The 24,452-nt window shown below is 38.1% G+C and overlaps 1 protein-coding gene across 17 annotated transcripts in view; it reads left to right on the top strand.

Moving 5' to 3' along the window:
* Positions 1-8,184: 8,184 nt before the first annotated feature.
* Positions 8,185-24,452, top strand: part of camk2g1 (calcium/calmodulin-dependent protein kinase (CaM kinase) II gamma 1) — a 99,723-nt gene continuing 83,455 nt past the window's right edge. For 3 of the 17 annotated variants that reach the window (XM_022669026.2, XM_022669022.2, XM_022669024.2), the window contains exons 1-2: positions 8,185-8,686; positions 18,446-18,650. The gene's annotated coding sequence lies outside the window, so the exon portion shown is untranslated. The remainder of the gene's footprint in view (positions 8,687-18,445; positions 18,651-24,452) is intronic. The other 14 variants (XM_015608352.3, XM_022669030.2, XM_022669027.2 and 11 more) reach the window with 9 other exon arrangements.

Raw genomic sequence — 24,452 nt, 5'->3', positions numbered from 1 at the left:
TCACTGCTAGAGATTCTGTTGGAAGGAAAATGTTACATATTCCCCCACTTGCGACCATTACTACCCACTGTGTTATCCACTATGGGTGGTAATGCCTTTCTATGATATATTTCCAGCACATACATGATACTGTGGATTAAGGAAATGGAATGTCCAATTCATATGGCGCACCCTGAACTTTTATAATTTATGTGGTTTTGCCAAAAGTAAAAAAAAAAAAAAAGTAAGTGTGAGTGCCCCAGGATGTCCTGTCTTTCATGTAACCCTTCATATTTAATAATTCATGTATGGTCATACACAGTATTAGTTCCTATTATATAATAATAATAATAAAATAACAATAGATACATTTTGAACCTTTAAATTGTTTCTGAGGGGGACATCCCTGGAAAATATTATTAAAAGTAAATAAAAATTTGAATTATTCAATATTTAATTATAAAATTAAAAGGGTATAAAAGAAAAGTAACATCTCTGAAAAGGTTCTTCCGTCCCTAAGTCAACCAAAAAATCTAGAATGCTTGATATTACTTTAGGCCTAATGTAGGTCACTACTGAACCGTATGTCCATATGACTTTTTGCAACAAATCGGTCAAAATTTGGAAAATGAAACTGAGCTTATTTAAAACATGCAGCATATTTCTGATCCTGATGCCTTACAGTATATGCCGATTCTGTGAAAAACTGGGGGAAAACAGATATTCATTTCACTGGCAATAAATGTTAATCCTCCTCTGTAAATCCGTAGATCCAGCTTTACTCCTGATTGCCGTGGCCTGTTTATAGGTTAGCCTGTACCATTCCTGCTGCTCAGGGCAGATGTAGTTGCTAAGTATTAAAATCCAGGTGGCAGTAGGCTGCATGCAGTACCAACAGCACACACACACACACACACACACAGCTGCTGCATTCTGTTAATATCAGGAGAGAGTTCATACCAATGCATATCTCTCTCTCTTTCTGTCTCTCTCCCTCACTTACTTGCACTCTTCTCATGCTCATGGGGAGTGTTTGAGTAAATGAAACACCTGCTCAACTGCTCAAACTCTATTTGTTTGTCCATCTGTATCATGCTCACTTCCACACACACACACACACACACATTCCCTTTTGTTTCTTTCTTTTAAAACATTGTCTGGTGCACTAAGCATAGTGAAACACTACCAAAAATCTAGAATATACTTACAATTACAATTTTGCTATATGTCTGATATTTTGAGCTGCCATAAGAATTTTGTGTCTGTGGCATAATGATTGCAGTGTAGACAAGGCAATTTTAATGCAGCCCATAGTGCGAGGCAACCTCCTAACTCAAATTTACCCTCATGACCTCTGGATAACTATGATGATAAACTTCATTAGCTTACATTAAAAAAACTTCCCTGAAATCAACTTTTGCAATGATGTCTGTGATAGGGTAAACTGTAGCGATCAGCAATACTCAAATCAGCTGAAGCTAGGAAATACTCCCCACACTTTAACAACATCGGATACAGAAGAAACAGTGTAATACCCCCGGAAATCATGGGCAGTGCAGCTAATAGAGCAAGTGATACACTGCCATATGGACTTCAAGAAAACTAAATGTGTGGTGGCCATTTTCCACCATTTCTCTACCGCTAATATGTATATCTTTTTGGTAGTAAGTACATTATTACAACTTCTTCCATCTTTATGTTTGTGGTCAGAACTCTAGTAGATGTATTGCTGAAAATTCATGCCAACATAAAGAATGCCAGGAAGTATGTGGGCAGTAGTGATTATATCTTGTGGGTTTTAAGATGTTTTTTTCTGCTTACCACAGTCTTTCTTTAAGCTCAACCAGTTCCATCATTTTCTGTTGAACCTCCTTCACCAACAAGACATTTTTGTCAGAAGAACTGCAGATCATTAGATGTATTTTATGGCAACTTTGCACTAGTACAAACAGAAATTATAGAGACGGTTGTGCAGAAAATCCCATGAGTTCACCTAATATATATTCAAGTAAGCCCACCTTGAACCATTAATTATGCTCAGAATCACTAAAATCACAGTTTTAATGCATCTAATGTTTAGTAGTTGTAACAAGGTTACAAGGTAAACCAATGAATCAGTGTAATAATCATTATATAAATATGGTCATTATTTTGATTTTATTAGCGTTTTATTATATTTATATGACATTTTATACTGTTAAATAACTTAAAATATAAACAACAACAACCTAAACAGTAAAGTTTGATGTCTTAGTTCTTCCTCTATCTGAGGAACTTACTTTTCTGTACTTACTTCTCCTTTTCTATATTTTTAAAGTATAGATTAATCTATAGATTAATGTTGAAAAGTAAGAGACGGTAAAAAATATATCAATGTTGATTAATCATTCAAAACCATTACATAATTCAGTTCAATTCATTTTAATCTTGATATAATACTGATTTAAGCATAAATAAATGTTGAAATGTCGTCTGGGAACATCAGCTGAAGCTGTGGGGCATGTATCTGGATGATGTTATGCACTACACTGCTTCACAAAATTGGCTGATTAGATCATTTCATGAATGGGTGTGTGTACATTTTACCATAGCATCCTTGTATATAGCTGGCAGAGAGGAGTGATGGGGTTCTGCCGGAGCTAATTATCCATGTTTATCGAAAACAGACATACCTCAAAGAATTCCAAATTCCTCACAACTGATGCCTAATTAAGACGGTGACTGGCTTTTTGACAGCAGAGGACTCACTGAGAAGAGGGATTTGACTTTGTTTGTTTGAGACCAATTAAGTCTTTGATACCTGCTGTGAGATCAATCCCATCCTTCATCAGACATTTAGCATTAACAAGGCCTTATCACCGCATCCCCTCACACCCCGCACACATGCTGTGCTTTGAATCTGAGGCTGTGCTGATTGGCTGTGGTCCCAGGGGACCACTGTTTAGCGAGTTGTGGGAGTGTAAGTGTGTTATAGAGCTGTTGTCTCTCCCGTTTCCTATCAGTTTCGATGAGTCTTCTCTCTGCATGTCTTTTCCATGCCTCTGTTTTGCTGTATGCATATGAGGTTTTGTGGCCACCTGCTGAAAGCAAGGCTCTGGCTGTATTAGAAAGAAGAGAATTATGCTCATTATGGGTTATTATGCAGGATAATGCAGAGGAGCCTCTTTCAACATTGTTATGGTATTATGGAGGGAACTGGCACTGGGTGGCATACATCTGGATGAGTTTAGAGGGATGTGAAGCCTTATGGCCTACTATCTTCATGATGTGATGAAAAAGAGATGTGCAGACAGTGTAAAAAAGGCAAAGCCCTTTGAATTTCACATGTTTTTGCAGTAAAACATAAAATAATTCTTGTATTATAAAAATGTATGCATCTAGCTTGTTGTAATAATAAATACTATAAAGTCACAGAGAGAATCTCTGAATCTGTTGCTGCAATATTTTGTGTTTTGTGTTACTCCTCCTCTAGTCTTTCATCTGTGGTTACATGACACTGCCCCAGGACACTATACACAGGACCCTGCCCACAAAACGTTGGATGCTGGTTGGATGTTCCTGGTTGGTGGACAATTCTCACTAAAAACGTCAGCAGCACTGCTCTGTCTGATCCACTCATACAAGCACAACACACACTACACCATGTCAGTGCCACTGCTGTGCTACGAATAGGGGTGGGTGATATGGCCCCAAAATAATATCATGATATTTCATTGTATTTTTGCAATAACGATACTGCTGGCGATATGACAAAACATTGTTTTAAAAAAAAAAAATCAAGAATACGCTACTACAACAAAATCAGATTGTAACAGTAAATGATCCAGAATGGTATGATACTAATGATGCACTCCATTTATCTCCATATATCCAGGATTGAGGTAAAATTAATTTTACTGTACAGATATAATCTGTCACTAGTAGATATATAATAGAAAATGAGAACATTTTGAATTCCCCTTTCTTAAAAATAGAAAAAAAAAAGTACCATCATGTGATAATATTTCAGGGTATAACATCGTTCACGATATTCAAACATGTTGCCGATATTATTGCATACGTTACAATATGGCATACGCCTAGTCCTGAACATTGAAAAACAATGAGAGGGGGATAACAATAAAAAAGTTTGCAGAATAACAGATTGAGTACAGTCTATAATTATAAAGTAAAACTAAAAAGTGCTTCTGTATGCTGAATAGAGCTAATAAAATAGACAATAAGTGTACAAACAAGTTGGTGATGGTAATGTTATAGCTGATCAGTGTATGCTGTGGAACAGTTTTGACCTGAACCATGACAGGAAGACAATTTTCACAGCACTGTTCACAGTAGCAATGCATTACAAATTTTAATCCAGCAGATGGTGCTGTTTTTATTTCACACCCTGAAACTCACTACAAACTCCTCTGTCCTCTGCAGCACCCCCCCATCTTCAATTCACTTTACACTTATGCATATGTTTCACAGCACTGGCTGCTCTCTGGAGACTGGCTGATGAACTTTTCGACTGCTCAGAGAAAGGCGTCGGGGTGGGGGGGGGCAGGACTCTGGGACCATCTGGGTGTGTGTGTGTGAGTGTGTGCATGTGTGTGTAACGGACAGCTCTACCCGCCCACCAGAATGACCACCTGCCTCCTCCTGCCTCATTACCTGTCAGCTATGTGGGTCAGTGCCGTGTGTGTTGCGTCTCCTCAGCTACCTGCCCTGATTCCGAAATGCAGCCCAGAACTGCTTTCAGAGAGGAAATGCTGGAACAGTGCGCCCCAGAGTTAGGAAGTATATGTAGGCCTGCACTTTAATTCCTCAATGCCTACATATCGGTTTTATTATTTACTAAACAACACATTTTAACATAAATAGCTCAATTACAATGCAGACATTAAAGAGGTTAACTTGTAGAGACCTTGTAACTCCATTTTCCCTGTTTTATCTGACTTGAAACTCCTGTTTCTACTGGTAGTTTTTTCAGATGGTCTAGTCTTTGATGGTTGAAAAGCTGGTCATCAGCGATGACCTGGACATAGGGAGCACTGGCACAATTCCCGGTGGGCTGCTCTGTGTTGGCGGCTAAAAGATCCAGAAAAAGAACCTGATTTAAGTATTCCACAGTTTCTGAGGCGCATTAAGATTAGCCAATCATAAACATGCTGCCTTCCCTAACAAGACATACTAAAAAAAACTGTAAACAATAGAAACACATGAATGAATAGACCAATAGAAAGGGTCCAAAATAATGCAATAAAATGTTTCTACATTGACTTCCATTTAAAGTTAAGAATGTTTATTTCATTCCTCTTTAAAATATTTTTTTATTTGGAGATGTTTTTGCATCACACTGACAATATATATTATTTACTCTGAATGTAACAGTCTAAGCCTTTTGACTTAAAACCTGTTAACCCTAACCTAAAAAAAAAATAAAAAGTCAATTTATGTTTAATGAAATAAACACAAAATTCTGTCAAACTTACTTACTTGATTACAAAACTGAGTAAATTTGCTGGTGCTGAAAAACTTCTTATGACATTTTTGTAAAAAATATATTAAAAGAAACATGCACACACACACACACACACACACACACACACACACACACACACATACTGTTTGTTGTTGAGAGGCAGGCAGGTGCTCATGTTCTTGTCAAATGAGGTCAGAGGTGCACTATAGATAGTCTGCGTTTGTGCTAACGATGAGCTGGGAGAGAAGGAAGAAAGGAGGGAGCGAGGGAAAGAGGGAGGGATGCTGCGCCCTTCCGCACTCCCCAGGCCCCCTGGCTCGTCCATCACTGTGTCTGGCGCTCGCCGAGGACTTGCGAAGGAGAAGCCAGGAGTGCGTCTGCCAACATTTTTCTTACTGACTCTGGAACAGCTCCCCTGCTTTGTAAAGAAATGGTGCAGAGATTCTCTGGAAAAACACAGAACTGAACCCAGATCAGCTCTACAGCTCCACAGCAGCACACTCCCACTGTCCCACATTGAAAACACTCCATTTGTGTCGCTTTCACAAGTCCTCTGTCAAGGGCACTAAACAGCCCGTGGCTTATGCTTTCACACTTCACAAGGCAGACCCACTAAACCAGACTGACTTTTCTGTATAGTGCAAGAAGAGTTTACCAGTATTTAAAGTTGCTCCAGAAAATGTCATGAACAAAGTTCAAGAAACAAAATATGAAAAACTAGCAGCTTTTTCTTAGACCATTAGTAACGCCCGAACTCATTTCACCCCTTGCCCCTATCACTTAGTACTTCCCCTTCATTTTAGCAGTATGCTTAGACATTGGGTTTCCTGATTTTTGTAGGGTGATGTGTTAGGGCTACATGACCCTCCAAAAATCATTTAGCTGACCCATATTGCCCTCATGAGCAGGAATAAAGAACTGTCACTCCCATAGATACTCTGGTAGATCGGCAGGCTGGAAAATGCCCCAGTAATAGTTACTCTAGTGGTGGGCCCAGGACAACACCCAAACCTTTATGTCATTATTCACTCGGGCAGCCTGTCAAAGCTACTATTTACTTGTTCGTCTAAGTGGTACGGTCAGAACACAGCTGCTTGAAAATTCAGGAAACTTGGCAAAAACATAATAGACATCATTACACACATACTTTGTCAAACTCCTCCTGGGGAATTTGTTGAATACTCTTATAAATTGAATACACTGAGAAATTATTTATGTTCCTTAAACACACTGAACATTAGTTCAGTATATAGCAAATGTAATATTGTAAATAGTGAGTGAGTTAATGAGTAAATCATTCCACACACAGTTGTTTTCCAGAGGTGTTACAAATGTTGACTTCTATTCCTTACATTTTAACACATTTATCTGTACTTGATTTTCAAATGAAATGCCAACTTTACTGATGGTCAATGATGGTTTGGAGAGTCATGTCATCTGCTGGTGTTGGTCCATTGGTGTTATATCAAGTCTAACGTCAGTGCAGTGTTTTCCTAGAAAATCTTACAGCAGTTCATGTTTCCCTCAGCTGACAACTTTTATGGAGATGCGGATTTCATTTTCCAGCAAGACTGGCACACTGCACAAACTGCCAAATGTACCAATTGGTCTTATATAATATTCAACTTTTCTGAGACACTGATTTTTTGGTTTTCTTTGGCTGTAATCCATAATCATCACCAGTAAAAGAAATAAACGCTTAAAATAGATCACTTTGCGTGTAATACATCTATTTAGTATGTGAGTTTCACATTTTTAACTGAATAACTGAAATAAAGTAACTTTTCTATTATATTCTAATCATAGACTGTATATAAAGATGGACGCTGTGTCGCCGTTCCCATTCATTCAATGAAAATGAAGCCAAAATCTTCCGCCATTTTGGCGATTCTGAGACCAGAGTCTGCGCAGTAGAGACCAGAGGAGGGAGAAAGACTGTGGAGAGCTCCTACTCATTTAAATAACTCCGCCCCTGAGGGCTGCCTCGCGGTCACAGGCTGCAGAGCGAAGCGGAGCGGAGCTGACGGTCTGTTATTGGTCCCGCCCATAACCAGCCCTTTTACCATAACCACACCTTTTTTGAATAGAGCTGAATAACGTTTTAAAAAACGAATTATGTGAGAATATAAAAATTTGACAATATAAGCAGAGGTTATACTAGCTGCTGCATTTAAATAATGGAGGTAGAATTACAGCATATTAGAAAAAAACGTGATTAAAAGTTGTCTGTTTTGCCATTGAAACCTATGGGGATGGGTGGAGTTACACAGCTTTCTGCAGCCGAACAGCAGGGGGCGCCCGACCTGTGGTGGCTTCACTTTTGAGAGACGATGCTCTGTCCAGCTATATACAGTCTATGATTCTAATATTTTGATATGCACTAGGACCCTGTGGCACCACCTAACCGTTTGTCCTTAATACCATGTTTTCCTTTGCATTATTTTTATATTTTAAGTAGTTTTGAAAGCAGTACTTTTCCATTTTTCTTGAGTAAAAAGCTTGAGTGGATAATTTTGCTTCTGATTAAGTATTGTAAACTCAAGAATCTTTACTTCTTCCTGCATATTGCATAATAATACTTAATGATACCTGCGGAGTTTTTCTATAGCTTGTTTCTGATTGGATCGTCTAAAAACATCTCACGCTTTGAGTGTTTTCTATTGGTTCCTGAGTGAGAGGGGCGGGACAGAGGGAGACTGGATCCTGAGCGAACCAAAGCCGGGGAGAGAACGGTTAAAAAGTCAAGCCTATGACTGTAAAAGTAGTTTTGCTCTAAAAAGAGGCTTTAAGAGTAAAAAAAATAGTTGCAGTAAGTGTCTGCTAGTCCTTTTTAATGTGGAGTACTGACAGTTTCAGTGAATATTTCTGAGTAGCTTTCTTAATTTTTTAACTGTTTGATAGATAAATAGGTTAACTAGCTAAGTTACGCTAGTTAGCTTAGCTTAGCTAAGCTGAGCTAGTTAGCTCAGAGCGCTTAGCAACCGCGTTAGCGACCGTTAGCTTGTGCTTGAGTTTGTTTAGAGAAGCTCGACGAGCTTGGTGTCGCTGTGCTTTAGGAGAGCTGTTTTATTGGTCGGAGTGACTGGAACTCATCAGCCCGTGTGTAGCTGGAGCTGCGGCTAGCGGCGCGAGAGAGTGGGATACCCGACTCCAGAGCTCCGTCAGCCAGAGCTGCAGCCTGAGGGAGAGAGAGCCGACTTTGAGAAGGAGCCAGAAAAGACTCAAGCATCTCATTTATCAGAGGTAATGTAGAACTTTTTCCTTTTAAGAATAGATTAGATTAGATTCAACTTTATTTTTATTACAATGTACAAGTACAAAGCAACAAAATGTAGTTTAGCTTCTAACCAAAAGTGCAATAGCAGCAAGTGCAAAATATACAAAATATTTAAAACATAGATTGGTATGAATAAATAAAATATGGTACTATAAATATGATTTACAGAATATTTCCAATGATTTACTGATTCAAAAGACATTATGGATTATGATGTACAAATAGAATACATGGAATTATAATCAATTACACAATATAACGTTACACAAATGATGGAAATTAATAAAATATTAACTGTATTGAATTTATTCATCAGAATGTTGGTAAGGAGGATTAGCTACGAACAGCTCTAGCTCATGATTGGCTGACTAAGCTGATGCTCTCCAACACATTAAGATGGCAAAAAATGTAAGTAAATAACTCTTGACAAGTTCAGCACAGCTGTTAACTGAAAGCCATTCCAGGTGACACTACCTCATAAAGCTGTCTGAGATGTCCAAGTCTGTCATCTAAGCAAGAGCTACCTACTTTGAAGAATCAAAAATAAAAAACATATTCCGGTTTGTTTTACACGTTTTCTTTATTAAACAATGTATTTCTTCATAGTTTGGATGACTTTAGTATTTGTCTACAATGCAGAAAATCTAAAAATAACGAAAAATCACTGAATTTAAAATGTGTCCATACTTTTGACTGGTACTATAAGTGAGTGTGATCCAAATGTTTTTTTTTTTCATTTAGCTTTGGTTATTTTTTTACACAAGCTAAAATACTTAAAGTTATACACCTAAACTACCTAAACAGACTATCAGTTTTAGGGCTGTGTTTTTTTCCTCTAGGAAGGTTTTAATAAATGTCATTTAAGGTCTTCTCCATAAGTAAAAGGTAGTAAAAGCTACCTTAGTAATTTTTACACGTAAATCTAACCCACGCTGTAGTTTGTTTAATTTTTGTAGTGACCTAGAAAGTACATATTGTTCTCTATTCACTAAAAAGATCCTATCATCAAAAAATGCTACAGTGTTAGTGTTATTTATGACACTTACATAACTAACAAACTAAAGAACCCAGTTACCCATTTATAGTACTTGTGTAACTTTTACAATTTATTTAATCAGATATGATTTAATGCATTATGTCTTGATTGGATTTTCAGCACTTATCTAATTATTTAGTACATGCAAACACAATCAATGTTTTTGTGATTTTACAAATAGCAATGGGCACACATACATGTATAAAACCACAGTAGTTTTGCCCTACCTATTGTGTTGAAATTATAGGGAGTATTTCAGCCTGGATTATGTTTTGGATGAAGAATCATACAAAACCGACAATAAGAACAGATATCATAATTCATGTATCAGTCTTTAAAGCCAAATCCTGATTCATTTTAAATAGTAAAGTGAGGTTAGAAAATGTGAAAAATATTAACAACTTGTTCTGATAGATAAACATATACAAACATCAAAAGTAAACATCAGGGAACAAATAAAAACAAGACAAAATATCAGATATACAAGCTTTTGTTAACAACATTGGTAAACATTGGTAAGCTTAGGTATCAATTTGAATTCTTACACTGGCCTACCTTGAAAAGTATCTGATGTCTTGTGTCCTTGATCCAGATGGTAAGTTGCATAGTGTGAGTGAAGAAGCATCACCTATACCCATCCCCCCTAACACACACACACACACACACACACACACACACACCAGCTCTACCTGAGTCATCCATCTACACTGCTGCCTGGTGGTGTGTGTATAGAGGACAGGTGTAGGATACTGGGGACCAGCACTGATACCCTGCTATGTGAATCTTCACAGCGTGAGACTGAATCCTCTTCAGGAAAACATTCAGAGCTTGATTATTTTGAGTCAGATAGTTTTGAACTGTTTCTCGTCTGGCTGCCTTTATCTAAAGCCCCTTCGTCTTTACTGTTTTCACAAATTCCTCATCTCCCAGCTTCTGCCATTACCAAAGATGACCTCGTTTAGTGACACAACCATCAACCAAAGGCTAAATAAAGTCCAGAATACAGACAGTATCAGTATCTCATGTTCTCTCACCATTATTTGGTGTTTTGGGGATATAACACATCAGATTGATTATTCTGTCTCTATTCTTCTTTTCTGTCAATTCCATAGATAATGTGTTGGAGAACAGAAAGAACAGATGTTGGCTTTGTTCAGCATCTGAAAGGTTTGAAAAGTAATAGAATAAAATAGAATTATACTCCCAAATGGAATTTAATATAAGGGGAGGAGGCCATTCTAGAATGAAAGAACAATCTATATAAACATTTGTGTTTGTTGGAGAACTTTGGTGTCAGAAAGATGTGGAAAATGATAATGTGAGCGGTTAATCAGTAGAAGTTGAGTTTTCTGTAGAGTAGTTGTGCCTCAGCTGGAGGATGGCTGATGGTCGAGGGTCAGATAAAGGGCTTGACATAATCCAGTGTGTCCTCTGAAGCACACTGACTTGTAAAGGCTGCAGTGTATTTCCTCGTTGTGGGCTACAGTGCGCATGTTTTGAATAAATGCATGGTTGTTAGCAATCTGGCTGCCTCCCGGACAACCCCTTTGGATGGACGATTAGATTTTCCACCATATTGCTCTGTTCTGTCATGTGCGAGGTGGGGCAGGCAGGGGGAGGCAGTGGATATGTTGTGTTTGTCTTTGATTCTATTTTATAGTTATTTCTTTTTGATTGATAATAACTAAAATAAAGCTGTTGTGCATCATCAGCACATTGGCTTAAATTGTAAAGATATATCCACACGAAAAAACACTCTTGCACAGTAACAGGGCAGTCCCTGTGATGCTGCACTTCCTCTGTCACTGCCTCTGAGGATATCCCTGTATCTACACATGACTGAGTGTGTATTGGCACACAAACGCGCACACAGATGCAAAGTGAGGGACCTTGACTGCACTGAACTGTAGTGCTCTCTCTGCTTGAGTGTATGTCTCTTCATTCATTATTCACGTTCTTGGTCATGCGGTCAGGGGACACAGCAATTTAGGCCCTTGAACTGGCATGCGTTGTACCACTGCACATAGAACACATTGAATGTTACTATAATCCACTAGAACACACAGAAAAAAGCAGGTGCATTTAAATTACTGAATCTAAATGTGTACACATTTATCACATTTCATAATCATCCACATGAAAGTACCATATTTGGTTTATTCTTATTTATTTATTTTTTCCTTCATTTGAAAACAACAACTGCTCTGTACAGTGTGATGGTCCTCTTCCATGATCAGTGAAACCAACAGAAATGTCCAAAATGGCTATACACATAAATTACCATTAGAAGTTGTACATGGTCAAATCGTAAAGTTATTATATATTTTTTTACCCGATAATGATTATACAAAAGTATTGATGTAACTAGAGTATAATTAGGGATGTCCCGATCAGATTATTCCCCCACCAAAATCCAATTTTTATCTCCTTATACTGAGCATCAGCTGAAACAAATTAATATTACTATTGACTTTTTAGACATACTGTTTTATAGTGTATCCTTCTGAAAAATAGTTAGAAGCACTGCTAAGAAATACAAGACGTGGCCGCAGGATGTCCTGTGCATATCTGTTATTGTCCCTCGTATCACTACTAGGGGTGACCCAACTGTCGCATGTGATGGCTCCCCAGATCATCACATCAGTTGCTGGGATTGAGGAGCTCATCATGAGGCCTCCATATTCAAACGCATTTAATGCTTAATCGCAACCAGAATCTGGATTTGTTGATGAAATAATAGCCAGTAGCACTCCAGGTTTCTCATTCACAACACCACTGCAGACAAACGGTGTTGGTGGCTGGCTATAGGAGAGCCTAGGTTGTGAACAATTTGTCAAAATTTTAGCCCTCTTAGCACCCCTTCTTTAAGTCTCTTAATTAGGTTCGTCATAAAGGCATGTCTAGCACTCACTGATCTCTCACAGAGAGGTAAACTACCCGAAAGCAGCCTCTGATACTCAGTGTCTAATCAGATCACACCTGTAATCATTTATATGTAATCTGCCTGAGACATAACTGCTGTTGTTAAATACCTTTTCATAACTAAGCAAAAATGTGACTTGTGTAAAACACTCTTTTCTACACATATAGTTAGCTCTTTTTCAGGGCAGAGTACATTCTTTAACACATAGCTGCTAAAAGCAAGCAACAGGATGACACTGGGTGAGAAGAAACCACAACCACTCTTAAAAATAAATGTGTTAAAACAGTTCAACAATTCATCGTTTGATGCTTTCTTTGATTTCTTTAAAATAATTTTATTTCTAATTTTTCCCATTTTTCTCCCCAATTTACACGGCCAATTACCCAACCCACTCATTAGGACTCCCCCTATCACTAGTAATGCCACAACACACCAGGAGGGCGAAGACTAACACATGCTTCCTCCGATACATGTGAAGCCAGCCACCGCTTCTTTTCGAGCTGCTGCTGATGCAGCATTGCCGAGCAGCCAGCGCGCTTGGAGGAAAGCACAGCGGCTCGGCTCCGGTACATCAGCTCACAGACGCCCTGTGCTGCAGACATTACCCTAGGAGTGATGTGGGGAGAGAGCGCCATCTACCCACCCAGAGGGAGCAGGGCCAATTGTGCTCCCTCTGAGCACCGGCAGCTTGATGGCAAAGCTGCATGAGCTGGGGTTCGAACCTGCGACCTCCTGCTCATAGTGGCAGCGCCTTAGACCGCTGGACCACTCGGCGCCCCCCTTTCTTTGATTTCTGAAAGAGCCCTTCAATTGCTGGTTCTGTAAAACAATATTCTGCAAATGTTTAAAAATGTTTCTGCAACACACAGTCGAGTTTTTAAATGGCAAATTGTATTTGTGTAGTTTTCCCTGCACTCACAGAAAGGACATTGCATGGAGTCTCCAATGCTATGCATTACTTGAGCTGCAAGCTACTGATTATGTCAGGATGTTGGGTGACCTCCCCACCTCATCCACAACTCCCAAACAAAAAATCCCAAAAGTATTGGATGGAACACAATCATTCCAGAGGACACAGTTCTACCACTGCCCCACAGCTCAATGCTGGAGTGCTGTAAAGGGTAACTAACCCCCTGATGACTCCAAAATTCTAAAAATGGGAGGGGTAGTTTGGGAGGGGCACTGGGTGATGTATGGGTTTAGGGGCAGGGCAGGAGAGAGAGCTGATTGGACTGAGCTGCTGCAGCAGCATTGTGCCTCTAATAGTGGTGAGACACAGATGGTTGGATGTCACCATGGGTGGGCGATATTATTGGTACCAAAGTAAGCGGACACATCATCCTTGCCTATAGCACAGCACTTTAGAAGCGGAAATTACTGCAAATAAAACTTTTTTTATTAAATGTTTCAATATTTTTTTAAGCAGGACTGGTATGTTATATTACTTCAGTGGGAAAATGCGTTCATCAGAAGAGTTACATTGTGCATTATGGTAGCACCTTAAATTCCCCCAGTTACAAAGGTTGTATAAATACTTTTGGACATACAGTGTCCAAAGCATTTGGCTTGTTTTGTCTGAGGTTTCATCCCCAAAGTCATTAGATAGTTTGTACACACACACACACACACACACCGGGTACGCATATGAACTCTGAAAAGGACAGTCATGGATGTGTCACTCACTCGTCTGCTGAGAGGAAGGAGAGTCACAGTGACACTGGACACCCACAGGCTCAGGCACACACACACACTCACATACACACGCACACACACACACACACACACACACTGATGTCCACTCTATAACTAAACTATAGTTCATGTCAGCAGATGAAGAACAGCACTGTAAACATCAGCATGGCAACTTCCCTGTGGCTCTGCCAGCAGTGTAGAAATGCTCATAAATCTTAGTCCAGTTTACCGTTGCACACATTAAGATCCTCACACACTCTTTGTGTACATTCCACGATGTGGCCCTGGTTATGACAAATACACAGAGCAGTCAAATATATAATAACCAATATAATAATAACAATCAATATAACCACCTTCTTTTCTCTACTATGTCCTTTTTCAGCTAAATTAACTATATAGGAGCACTCTGTATCTCCCTGTATGTATCTGTTTCTCTGCATACTTGATTATTTTTCAGGAACACCACAGGGCAGGTATTATTTGGATTGTGATTCATTCCCCAGTATCACAGATATGGTGGTGGTGTGTTAATGTGGGATGAGTGGGTACAAGTGAATCACACACACAAGTGCTGCTGGAGTTTTTAAACATTGTGTCCACTCATTATCTACACTATTAGATACTCCAATTACTTGCTCCACCTTGTGGATGTAAAGTCAGAATCCTGCTGGCTGGACATTTACAGTACTAAATGTGTCTGATCAACACGTAACAGCACAAAACACTAACACACCACACTGCAATGATATCAGTGTCACTGCAGTGCTAAGAATGACCCATCACCAAAGTTGCTCTGTGATGATCATGTGGGGTTCTAACCACTGATGAACAGAGTGAAAGGAGGATAATAAAGTATACAGAGACACAGCAGCTTTGCAGTCAGTAATTATAGAACTACAAAGTGTCCTATGAGGTCAGAAAAGCTTATAAAATGGACAATGAGAGTAGGAACAAGAAAGTGATCATAACATTTGATGGTCAAAATACAGAAAATTCCCTTCATGTCACCATGACACAATCACAGTGCATGACTAGAACCTTTGCAGAAAGTGTGCTGTGAGTTCAACGATGGTCTGACGCAGGCCTTAACAGGCAGCAAATGGGCAGCAGTGTGTGCATCTCTAAAATCCATTAGTTCTGAACCGTTTTACTGTGTTTTTCCACATCCTGATTCCTCTTTCTCTCTCTCTCTCTCCCTGTCCTCATCTATCTTTCCCTCTTCTCATTTTCGTTATATCTCTCTCTCCCCATCTCTCTGAATCACTCTGTGTACCACTCTCCACCCTGGGAGACTCCCCCTGTTAAATATTGTAAAAGGAAGAGGTGAGGGTAGTAAAGTTACAGTGCCACTACATTATCTGACCACTTTCAAGCAGGAGCACAGAGCTGAGGGTGAATCCTGACTGCATGAATCTGATGCAATAAGAACCTTTCCCCTGCCCCAGTTAAAAAAAAAAACAGCATAGCCACTTTAAGGTGGTCCAGCTGGTGAAGTTATTTGATCAGCTTAAATTTTGGAAGCATATGGAATGTTTTTTTTATTTGAGGTTGACAGTTTAGCTGGTCTACAAGCATGAACAAACTAACTTACCAGGCTAGATAACCAGCGTAACTACCATGCTCATCAACCAACATGACCAACTTGACCTATTCATTCATTAGCCAGCATGACCAAGTCGATAAAACAGCATGATCAGCAAGACCAAGCTGATAACGCTGTTTGACCAGCTTATATTTTAACCACCACTTCGTAAGTTTGATAGTTTAGCTGGTCTACAAGCATGATCACTCTGACCAAGATGGTTAACCAGCATGATCCAGATGGATGATGAGCAAGATTAAGATGATCAACCTGGTTAACAAGCATTATCAAGATGGCTGACCAACATGACAAACATGACTAGCAAGACTCTGCTATTTGACCAGAATGATTAAGCTGGTTGTCCAGCAAACCATAATGGTTGACCAGCATGATCAAGAAAGTAAAAAAAAAACAGAATTACCAGCTTTTCAACCACCTTGACCATCCAAAACCAGCTACTAGCAAAAAAAAAAAAAACAGGAATGAGTGGGATTTTTTTAGCAGAGGTCCTTCTAATTTCTATCTCTTTCTCTTTGCATTTCTATCTTTTTTCTGCTTCTCCCTGCCTTTCTCTCGCTCTCTCTCTCTCTCTTCTACTTCTTCTTATTCTCTCGCATCCACTTTCTCCCTGCTGAACTCAGCATCCACTCCTCACTCTTCTTTTCTTCCTCCTCTGTTCTGCTGTCTGTGGCCTGGTGTGTGTATGAAGCGGGTCAGTTGGGAGCACGTGGTGAGGGGGAAGCTGCTAACACGAGCTGAAGTGTGCTGCACTCTGTTACATAAACACGCTGTGGGAGGGCCGCAGGACACCATCCCACTGGCCTCTGCTGCCACGCGCTGTGGCTAACGCTACAGCTAAGGCTGTCCTGCAGCACAATGTCCTCACAATCTCCCAATTACTGCCTCATCCACCGCCGGCTCGCTTGATTCTCCAGATAAGGGCAACTACTGTCACTCAAAGCATCACAGTTAATAATGTGTGAAAAAAAGAATAGTCATTAACAAGCTCTCAGTCAACACACTATCAACTCTCAATTCATCAACTCACCATCATTTACATCTTACACAATTTTTTTAGGACTACATGTGGTTTAAAACATATTGTAAATATTGTAGATATGGTTTAAAACGTATTGTAAAAATGTTCATCACATTTCTAAAACAGAAGATACAATTTTAAATTAATTGCTTGATTGAACATTTAATAATGCATCAAAGGTTTTGTAAAAATATTTGAGCAGAGCAGTAATAATAACACAAATATAGAAGTAATAATGTAAAGCAGCCGGGTGCTTGCAGCCCTAAACTGAATCCCAACACCCCTAAAAGTGAGAGAAAGTTTTTTGTTGTCTGTCTGTCTTTCTGCATATGTATCAGCTAATTAATCTTATAGAACAATAAGAGATAGTATTATGAGATAAATAATGCCCACTCCTAACTCATTCTGTGTGTGTGGCCAGCCATGTCAGGCATGTATATTAGTCAAATGACTTGAGTATTACCCAGAGTACACCCTATTGTGGGTAATATATCATTTGACTGACACCCTAAAACATCTAGAAAATTAATGAGTTGAGTAGCTTCCTGCTTTTAGCTATTTACATTAGACCACATAATGAATAATGCAGCTATGGGAGGGTTTTTTAAAATAAGAAATATGTAAACATATGTTTGTGTTACTAACTGTTATTGTCTTCTTATCTGCTGAAAATATGTTTAAAATGTACAGATGCCTGTCACAATAACCATTTTGTTTTAGACAATATATTGTCCCCAAAATAATTTCGATAAATTATTTTGCCATTTTAAACTAACTCATGGCAGTGATATAATGATAATAGTGTAATAATGAAAATACATCTTCTTATAAAGCAACTATTATTTTAAAAGATCCTGATTAAATATAATAATAATAATATTAAATTGTTTTGATTCATAGAAAAAACGCAATTGACCATTTTGAGATCAGTAAAATTTATTGAACTCGTTTACATATTTTGTACAATAAATCTATAATGTAATTATTGTGGCAGGCCTACATGTGCAAAATAATGAGTGTCTTATTCATTTCTTCCAATATGATACACATCTGTCCTGGGAACTTTGCTGAATTTTACTGATAGTCAATTTATATATTCTTTGTTAATAAAAAGGGTGAGCGATCACAGTTCACATACATACACACATATACAAAAAAATCATGAATACATAAATATACCATTTAAATGGTATGCCACAGACTAGTAGACAGCCAACATAATGGGTTCATCTACTTGATTAAAAAATCTGAGTACATCATGGCGATGGAGGTAAATAAATACAAAAAAAACATGATGCACATTAATTATGGTTCAAATGTTCACAACTGTGGATGTCTCTGGATATGAGCTAATATCAACCACTCTAGTGATAGTCTTCATGATGTGTGATGTCAGTGCTACCAGTACTGCATATTGCTTTTTATTGATGCTATATTTCTTATGGACCAGGACCACACATGGTGTCTTCCACATAACTGGGACCGTTTCAAGGCTGCAGATTAAAGATGTGCTGGAAGATTCCACCCAGTTGCTCAGCACACTTCAGTACTCTGGGCTCTGTGCCATTCGGCCCTGCAGCTCCTTCACCTGGTCAGCTGTGAGTGTCAGTCTGGAGATGTGTCAAGGAGTCTGTGTTGAGAGGGCTGAGGGGCTGGTGAGTTTAGTTTTTGTTGTTTGCACTGAAAAAGAGTATGTCTTAGCAGGAGAAACCTTCTTAAATGTAGTCTAACGATTAAATATGTTTAGATATAATAAATATATAAAATAAATAGTTATAACATTAAGATCGTATCTACTAAAATTATCTAATTCTATTTGCAGAAGTTTTTGCTTGTTTTTAAGAAATAGCACACAATTTAGCTTGAAATAGATGTTTGCTAGTGACATGACACACTTTCAGTAAATGGAAAGATAAAAAGCTATCCTCCTAAGTTAAAATATGTAACAAATTCTCATTGTTGGGTTATTGAGTAATGACCTTATTTTCAACTTATGTTTACTTTTATTAAGTATATTAAGAGATTGGATTTTTTTTATAATGTATATTTTTCTTTTGATATATTGTAGCTTATTTTAAGAAATAACAGGCAATTTAGCTCGGAATAGACTTTTACTGGTGGAATAAGACACTTTTAGTGGACAAAATGACAAATACACTGGCTAGTAAATAAGTAAAGTGAATAGTAATGAATTCATAATATTTGTATAACAATCGAAAAAATGATAAATGTCGGATACACTATATTGCCAAAAGTTTTTATTCCCCCATTCAAATCACAGGAACTCAGGGTTCAATCACTTACTTGGTCACAGGTGTATAAAAAAAGCACCTAGACATGCAGACTGCTTTTACAAAGGTCACTGGATTTCAGCGTAGTGCTGTGATAGTATACAGTACAAAGAGGTCGCCAAATTTCTCCAGTCAATTACTACAGACCTCCAAACTTCATGTGGCCTTCAGATTAGCTCAAGAATCATGTGTAGAAAGCTTCTTGGAATATGTATCCATGACCAAGCAGCTGCATCCAAGCCATACATCAACGTCACAGGGCAGTTGAGCAGTTACTTTGGCAAATCAGTGTATTTAGACTAGATTTTAAGGATTTTACTTGCTAAAATACAGTTCTTTGCAGATGTTTGCAGCATACATAACAGTTTAAAATAGAAATAAAGAATTGGAATAAAACCAGTCAGAAAACAAACAAATAATGTCTCTACAATAAGTATGTTCTTACTGTGGACTTCTGCTCACAAAGCAAACAAGTTTATCTCTTCAGCTCTTCAAAAGAAACCGTTTTTGTACATTTTCAGGCCTTACTGCACGACTCTAAACCACCTTCAGAGAATTTGGTGGAAAGCTTGCTTTATGCTCTTTCTCCACCCACATTAGAAGCCCACACTGCTTACTTTTATGACATGCCTCTGCTTTTGAGGAAGCTGCCTGGCTCTAATGGAATGGGCAGCTCCTGACTCTCGGGCGTATGAAACATTTATCAGGATTTAAACAGCTGTGCTGTTGTGGACTGCCGCTGATAGGGGTTCTGCAGGAGAGCTGATGCACTCTATCCTGAGCACTGCACATACAGGCACATATCACACTCCTGTAGAGTTGTTGCAGTAACACGGATCTTCCAGCTCAGCTCAGGCTAATGTGTATACACACACACACACACACACTCTGATGGTGTTTTTGCCTGATGCAGTGTGTAGGATGAGTGACTGTATAATTTTTTTATCTGGTACAATAGATGGTAACGACAAAGGTGTCTTCAGCCACAAAATTTAAAAAGGAAAGTTGATACTGAGATCTAAATGCCTTTCGCAATCTACAGTAACTTACTGTACTCTCTCTTACTCCCTCTTTCACACACTCACTTCTCACTTCACTCTCACTTTATTTCTTTTTACAGCTTGGTAATACCATCTGTACACTTTCAAAAGCACTGTACTGAAATAATGTATTTTTCAGGATACAACTGCTTTGCTGGGCAGGAGCAAAAAATTAAAAGGACACCTACTGCACGACATGGGCTGTGGCTTAAACATAAAAGGATGTAATAGATGCCAGTTTAAGAATGGCATTGAGTTTTTGTCACTGACAGGAATTTACATGATTTTCAATTACTAGTTACATTTCCATCAAATAATTACATCACATTTAATCCGCTGGTGGGGCACTGACTCTCCTAGTCAGGCAGTATATATAAGTTAGCCCCTACCGCTATCTTGAAATGCATTGTTATGAACAGAAGTAATGTTAGTTTTTTGGCATAATCCACCTTTTATATACAGTACTAGTCAACAGTTTACTTTTTTATATATGTTTTTAATATTGAAGACATTAAAGCTAGAGTCACCTGGAATAGTTTTCTCAGTGTCTTGAAGGAGTTCCTGGAGGTGCTGAACAAAAGTGGCTGCTTTTCCTTTACGCTGTGAAACTCCAGCTCATCCCAAGTCACCCATCACAGTTGGGTTTAGATGTGTCTCTTAATTGTTATTGTATCTTCAATATTAATCTACAATGTGGAAAATAAACACACACATTAGCCTGACATTATAATGTATAGTCTAGAAACTGGAAATATGACATAAACTGCAAGGCATGAACTAGTGCATGTAGGTTTATAAATGTTTCATGGTTCTATGGATCATACATTCTTCAAACAGTGCCATCTGTGACGGTGCGTGCTTTTTGTAGCTGCAGTGAGTGAAGAAGTGAGATTAGACGCTTGACTCTGAGAGCACTGTAGAGCTGTGTGTCTATTCTAAGCAGTTTAAAACAAGTCAATTGATCTAAATTGACGGATGACTAATTTATGTGCCTTTCTTCAGCTAGCTTTCTCCTGTAGTATGAGTATTAGTAGTTTATTTTATTTGCCTACTGTCAAGCTTTATGTCTACTCCATACAAAACTATTCGAAGAAGATTGTGACTTTTATCTTCATTTCAAAACCCCTTTTTTTTACATTGTACACTATGGACCCTATCTTATACCCTACGCAAGGCGCATTGCGAGGCTCTATACTATCACTTCGTCAACAGTCTATGTCACGCCTTGTTCCTGTGCCGTTTAAATAGTGAAGTAGCCTATGAATATATACATGCTGATGAGTATGCTGGTCTGGAAGTGAGGTGTATTCTGGTAAATTTCTGGCATATTGCTATCTTTGTAGCTGAAAACACAGGTGTTCCAGTGATTGATTTGAACCCTGACAACAGTCAAACGTCAGACGTTCATTGGTATCGTGTGACCCGTAAAAACGCTGATTGGTTTATTTGACGTTATGCCCAAAATACCCTCATGATTCATTAAGAGAATTAGTACATGCCTTTTGTGCATTATGAGCCACTGAAGGCATACTTTTGTGTCCCTACAATACCAAAGACACGCTGACTCCCTAAATCAAGCTGTGCATTAGATGGCTCATCTATGTGTCACTAAAATAGGGCCCTATATATCCAAATATTTGTGTACACACTTTCTAATGAATGCATGCAGCTTCTTAGGGTTGAATACATTTCTATTAGAGATGTGCAAAAACACACACACACACATCTTGTATATTAGTTCCTGTACTGACATTTTGTCAATAGAGTGGGACGCTCTGGAGAACCTATTGATAGGATGCCTAATGCCAGGTGTGGGCTAGTGGGGTATAAAGCCCTCCAGTATTGAGCTGTAGAGCAGTAAGAATGTGTTTTCTGGAATGATGTTAATCCATCCAATACTTTTGGGATTTTGGGGAAGTTGGGGACCTAGAGATCATTCAACATCCTGACCTTTCTAAAGCTTTTTGTCACTGAATGCTCCGATTTGTCTATGAATGGTAAAATGTCTTTCCTAGTCAGGGGTTACGCCAACAAAAGCAGAATAAACTATTTTTAAATAACCTTGATCAAAGAAAAAGAAATTTATAGACAGGGTCCCGGGTACTTTTGTTAACAAAATACTTAGCATTTTAAATAAAATACTGAACTATTGATGCTATAATTAGATGAATGTATTTATTGATAGTTGGACAGATGTGGAAATGGCTCCTGAGAAATTCTCTGGCTTTGAGATTCTTATGCATCATTTTAGTCTCTGGAAACCTCTTTTAATATCTCTGTGCTCAGCTATTAATAACAGCAACTGTAGGCCTGAATTTAAGGACCTGTTTTGTTAGCTGGTGAGATTGCCAGTAAAGGAAAGATTAAGCAATGACCACTAACCAGCCGCCAATGAGAAAGGGCACTAACCATTCCTTCGACTGCTCTGCACTGAACACCATTTAAGGGAATCAACTGCTACAAGGGACACTTAACAGCCAATATAAACGTTACCACTTTGTGGCAACAGTCCTATCTGTAAGAGTTTGCTGCATTTTGTATATTATGTTCATGCCTCTTTTAACAAAGACTCTTTATATCCCCAAATGAGGTTATGAAGACGTGTTCATGTGCAAGACAATGACACAGAGCAGTTCACCAAGTCAGTATAACATGGACCAAAGATTACCCAGCTCAGCTGGAGCAGAGGCATGAGTGTGGAGTGTGAGCCATATTTACACTAATGTTTTGTGTGTGTGTGTGTGTGTGTGTGTGAAAAAGCTTTTACAAATCTAAAAAGACAACTGTTTTTCAATTTGATTAATCAGTATGAGCTTAAATTGCATATTTTTTCTATATTAACTCAAGAATAGCACATTAATTAACCTAAACGTTGCTGTTGTTGTATGATAAATTTGTTCGGCTGATATTCTCATTTTAATTATCTCTAATAAATTGCTTTGAAGTCACTCTTTCATTAGCCTCTTCATAAGGCTATTTTTGTATGACACATTTACCACAGAGTTTCCTGTCTGTCGTTGTGGCTCTTCTCACAAACTGTAAGACCACACTTTTGAGCAACATCAGACCTTTTATACATCACTTTCATTATAGAAAGGACCTTTAGTACAGAGGCATGTCCTGGAAACTTAAGAACAAATTTACTGTTTACAGCACAATCTAAAATTACAAGATGTCTGTAAGCATTATGACATTGGACATGTGTGTGGACACAGTTTAATTAAAAACACAAATTACTTTCAGTTATTGTATTTTATTAAGTATGGAGATAGAGTCAGTACATTTTCTGTAAATACTCAACACTGTGAATGTGTTGTGCACATCTGTCATCAAAGCAAAATGTGGCTACTTTGGAAGAATCTAAAGTATAAAACATATTCTGATTTGTTTAACACTTTTTTGTGTGTTCCTGTATAGCTTTAATATATTCGATATTAACCGAAAAGTGTCCATGGTGATGTATTGAGACAGACCCTTTAAAAGACGTGTAAAGTTATTTTTGACATTTTCTCAGAAATCCCTGAGAACACCCTGAGAGCATCACAGGACAGTGTGTGAATGTGTGTTTGTTAATCTCACCTTATTAACAGAATATAGGTGTGCTGTGTTAGTGCTGGAGATAAAACTAGCTTCTTTTGAAAGTGTATTTTCTGCTTCTACAGCTCTTTCCAACCATTTAACAACTCAAATACTTTGATTAAAGGTTTGATGTTAAAATGTTAAAATACACGTTATGAAATTGTTGTTTCTTTTGTGTTACATTTTAACTTAATTGTATTTACAGACATGTTCCCACAGTAATACAAAAACATTAATGAGCTGCAATGAAGTTTATCAAATTTAATTTTGAAATTGATATCGATATTCAAAAGTGAGCCTGAGAGTTTATGGGTTAAATTTACAATGTATAAAATTGCGGGGCCAAAAAAGAAAGAAAATGCATTGAATGAGAAGAGGTGTGTTGACTGGTATTGTAATAGTTTTGTGGTATTATTTCTGTTTCAGCACATTTGTTCATTCTTTTCTTTTTATATTTTCTATTATTTACTTTATTTTTTAGATTATTTTTTATTATTGTCCTGACTCCTGACTTTTTCAGACTGTAGGTGTTTATACCTCTTATGCT

The sequence above is a fragment of the Astyanax mexicanus genome, chromosome 15, assembly GCF_023375975.1.
Source record: "Astyanax mexicanus isolate ESR-SI-001 chromosome 15, AstMex3_surface, whole genome shotgun sequence".
In the NCBI taxonomy this organism is placed as follows: domain Eukaryota; kingdom Metazoa; phylum Chordata; class Actinopteri; order Characiformes; family Acestrorhamphidae; genus Astyanax; species Astyanax mexicanus.
The sequence above is the reverse complement of the archived record's forward strand: the minus strand, read 5'-3'. Positions and strand labels throughout refer to the sequence as shown.